Source organism: Phoca vitulina, unplaced genomic scaffold, assembly GCF_004348235.1.
Source record: "Phoca vitulina isolate PV1807 unplaced genomic scaffold, GSC_HSeal_1.0 scaffold5, whole genome shotgun sequence".
Lineage (NCBI taxonomy): Eukaryota > Metazoa > Chordata > Mammalia > Carnivora > Phocidae > Phoca > Phoca vitulina.
This window is the reverse complement of record NW_022589708.1, coordinates 50,442,451-50,447,368: the sequence shown is the minus strand read 5'-3', so window position 1 is coordinate 50,447,368 and position 4,918 is coordinate 50,442,451.

Here is a 4,918-nt window from a genome sequence, read left to right as displayed (position 1 = left end):
GAGAAGCACTGACCAAATTGACAATAAAGCAATTGCGATTTTTATCACCAAAAGTGATAATAGTGTCATTTGGGTCACTACACTTCAGGAGGAATTAGTAAGTGATGAATATGCAAATGTCATTAGCGGTTGTGATCAATCAAGTAAATAGAATGAATAAAAACATATAAAAATATTGGTAAGATGTTTGAGAACTTGACTTTGATAAGAGGAAAAGAATGGTTTCCTGCCCGAAGCTAGAAGAAAAAGTAATTTTATGTGGAATGTGCTTTTACTCAATTCTGCCCATCAGAATCATAAAGTTCTTCAAAGTCTAAGTCTTCAGAGGATCTTTCCTGACTCCTCTAGTCCTCTACAATATTATGTGCTTCTTTGACATTTCTTCCAAAACAGTGCCTTGTACATTAGCTTTCTCTGTATTCCTCTCACATACTCTTTGGTAAATTCTCTGAAGGTGCGGACTATATCTTCTCCATGTTCGTGTTTATAGGAAGTCAACAAATATACATTGATTGATTGACAGGCAGCCTAAGGTGGTCCCAATGGTTTTCTACCTTTGAATCGGGTCATTAGCACTCTGGGGAACCAATCTGTAAATCAGATGCAATCCATGAGTTATAATGAGTGGATAGATCTTAAAATTATTAGAGGAAACGAAAATGAAACAGCCGTCACATAGACAGCCTAATTGGAGTCGCTTCACCTTACAAGGCAAGTGGAATGAGCAAGTTCTCAGCAAATTATCAGAAAGCATCCATTGAAAATGTAGAATGGGAATATTTTTGTGATGAATTAGAGATTCTTTTATCCTTGAAACCAGAAAGCAACTTGCTTAAAATAGAATTAGTTGCACTGCATCTACAAACTTGGAATTATATTATGAGAAATGAAGGAAAGTGGCTTAATGACAAATGCAAACAAAGTCTCATCTCTTAATGATGTACACTATAATGAAAACTGGAGGCTGAGCTCGTATCAGAAATGACTCTTCAGTTAATTCAAAAGTGAGGGAGAGATTATGTAGTAGAAATAACTAGAAGGGCAAATTCTGTTTGAAAGTTCAAAAATAATAAAAATTATATATCTGGTTTTACTATCTAACTCCTTTTGTTTTGATTCTTGGATTGACAGAAACCTTCAAATTACCAATTTGACTTTCCCCAATCTTTGATCCTGTAGTGGATGTCTGTAGTTAAGGCTCAATTGCTTCAGTTTCCCTTTAATTTATATCCTATTGATCAATACCCTTTAGATTAATATCCTGATTTATCAATAATTCTCCTGTAGGAATGGATAATGTGGGTCAGTTTACAAAATTTGTTCATTCTCAAAGATTGATTTATTATTTTAGAGAGGAAGAGAACGTGCGCACGCTGTGCGCGCACACACACACACACACACACATAGGGAGAGGGAGAGAGAGAGAATCTCAAGCAGACTCCCCACTGAGCATGGAGACTGCTGCAGGGCTCAGTCCCACAACCCCAAGATCATGACCCTCGCTGAAACCAAGAGCTGGACGCCCAACCTACTGAGCCACCCAGGCACCCCTAAAATCTGTTCATTCTTAAGTGAACAGTTAAGTGTTGGGTTTTGTGAACTTGCAAAGTCAAGAATTCACTGGAGTTGTGCCAGAAAGGTTTTCACTGACCCATAAGTAATGCTTGGGGCCTGGAATGAAATAGTAGGCCAGGCTGATCTATCTCATTTCCTTACATCTCATTCTCTTAACTCGCTGATGTTGCTTATTAGGCTCATGGGGGTATGCGAGTCTGTGACCTGTATGTTAACATGGGTGTATAGTCACGGAGGACTGCTTCTCACCGTGTAGAACTGGGGTAGATTGTGTTATTGTTCCTAATTATTTCCTCACCACTTCTGGAAGAGCATTATACCTCTCCACTCTGTTGACATCAATCTTGGCCGCATTAATTTTTTTGATCAGTGAAAGCTCTAATAGCCATTGCTTGGTTCTGCTATAGTTCTTCTCCCAGTGCAATAGAACAGCCTGGGTGAGATGCTTGCCACTCCTTCACCCTGGATCCCAGAACAGCCACAGTGCACTTGCTGCTGTCATCTTAGTGATTTTGTGAAACCCTAAAATTTGGGAGTTGTTTGTTCCTGAAACTTAAAGTAATGCAAGCTGACTGATATTAGCACTCCTCCTATAAAGTTAATTTGACATTTACTCTCATGTCTTGCAAATTTTGAAAATTCTTTATATCTTTAGGGTCTGCTCTTAATTTTCAAATTGTTATCACCTTTAAGAAATAGTTCATGGAGAGGCAAGAGGGAGGTCTTTAGGCCATTCATTCTTAGATTTTATGTAGGACAACAGCTTTATTTGAATTGAGATCTGGATAATTTGGAAATTACAGCCTTACTGGTTCCTAGATCTCTAGAGAGAAAAGACATAGAAAGTGGTATCTCCTTTGGTAGAAAGGCAGGAAGGCACGATGACTAGGGTGAGCCCACCAATCTTACCTGAGAAGAATGAATGCTTTGCTATGGCTGACAGGAGAGGTGAAGTACTGAAGCCGAGATGGGTCAGCTCTGTGAATAGCCATAATGATAGCCCTCCCTCCTGGAGGAACTCTGCGTACTACATTAAATTACGCAGAAAATTGAGGACATGCGTTTCAGGAAGAGTGAATGAATCCCTGACCTGGCACCTTTATTGCTAGAACTGTGAGCACTGCTTAGAGGAGCAGTAAGCTCTGACTGACTGAGGCAGAACATTTTAGAATTCTTTTCTTCCTAACCAGTACATGCGGGGAGGGCTGGGAGTCGAATGTCCAGGAAAAGACACATGCCAGAACACAGTGGACCACACAGGCAGAAGATGGGGACAGCCCTCCTCCACGCTAGTGAGGAAGGCTGAGGTTAGACATGGCATGCATGGGTGCTTCCAGGATGCTGACACAAAAGCAGCAGGGTGTATTGGAACCTATCCTAGGAGACTCTCACAGAATGGTCTCCACGTGTAGAAGCATTCCTGATCCAGGCACTTTGACTCTTCATGGAACTTTTGGGTTTTAGGATCCTATATTTTATCTGTAATGGAACAATGATCACTAAATTATCTTGTGTTTAATACCTTTTGTTTTTGTTGCATTTAGCAAAGATAGATCCAAGTTAGAAAATACATTCCAAATTAAGAGACTTGTTAATGGAGACATAATGCCACAGTTTTTTCTCAGGGATTGTGGCTAAGGGAACATGCCCCCTTTCCACACACCGTACACATGCAAACCCATCTTTGATCTTTTTAGTCAAAGGTATCTCTCACTGAAGGGTTGCACTTAATTTCTAGAATTCTTTGATGAGATAACATATTATTGAGACCCCACACAATGAGAAGCTAGTGTCTCTGGGAATCACACAGATTTAACAGAAGACCCAGACTTTAGGTCATGTGAGTAAGTTTACTCGGACATCTTGTATTGCCAAAATTAATACCTGACCCTTGATCTTGGCTATGATAGTGGAAGTTTTCTTTCATCTTCAATCAAAGCACTCCTCCTATGTGGACCCAAAGTCAAAGCTACTGTGTGTGCATGCATGTGTATGGGTGCACTTGTGCATGTGCGTGTGTGTGTGTGCGCGCGTGCGCTTCTGTGCATTTAATGCTGTTTTCGTGCCTGCAAATAATCCCTTCCTAGGTCAACCTCTTGTCACAATATTTTCACAGTGCACCATTTTCTTGGATATAATTGAGGAAACAAAACATATGCACAAGTACCCTCCTGGGTTTCTTCTGTGCTTTTATGCATATTCAGTCAGACCATAATAGTTACTGTCCTTTGGGCGGGGTGCTTGCCAGATACCATCATTACATCTGGCTAGATTGTTTGGGTCCTCTGAAGACACTTTCTCAGTATCATTTGGCTTTTACTCAGCTACAGCTAATTTGCCACACCCTTCCTTTCTGCCTGTCCAAAAATCTCATCAGAGAGAAAGATGTGTTTCTCTCACCACGAGAAAACAGAACTTTTCTTCAAAGGGTAGAGCACATATTCAATGAACAATTATGTATCTTAGCCAAAGTTTCTCTCTTAAAAAAAAGCATGGAATATGTGTGTAACCTGAGCTCATATATTTGCCCTTCTTTTTGATCCCTTTTAATTACTGTTATTAACCGTATTTCTTGATTTTAATATTAAAAGAGTATCCCATTAAAATAGACTTTAGTTGGTAACAGCCAAGTAGCCAGGGCTTGATAAATGACTTTTGCAAAGATAGAACCAATGTGAACAACCCCTGAAGCTATCAGGAAAGGTAGCGGGAGTCATGAAGAATCATTTGGTTATGCCCCACAAGGGTGGCAGTTTTCTCAATGAATGAGAAGTGAGTTCCAGAAGCAGTGGGAACCTCTAAAGGTCACCCTTGCATTTCTATATTGCAGTAGACATGATAAAAGGCACAATATTGACGCTATTAAAATTTAGATTGGTTATGTGATTTGCACTGAAAGCATATTGTTTTTTGAGTTGAAAACCTTTTGGGAATAAGCCTGATGCCAGGAAGGACATGTAACTTAGAAACAGAAAATGTACATTTCCTCCCTAGGGTGGAAGGAGGGATATAGAGAATGGTTTTCAAAGTGCCTTTCGCATTCACCTCCATAGGAGGTGGGAGAGAAGAAAACAAACGAACAAACCAGCACTCTAATTTTTTGTCTGGTTCATTAATCATATTAGCAATGTTTAGGGAAAATACAAAACAGAAACAAAACACGGTTCCGAGTGGCACAGTGCAGCACTTAGGGTTTCTGGAATACAACATGAGACAAAAAATACGCTGTAAATAGAAGAAACCTTTGAAATTCTACAATATTCAGTGTCTTAAGGTTCTGAGTTCGTTTTAAAGAACAGAAACTTGGAAAAACATAGGGAAGTACAATAAGATTGGAAAATTT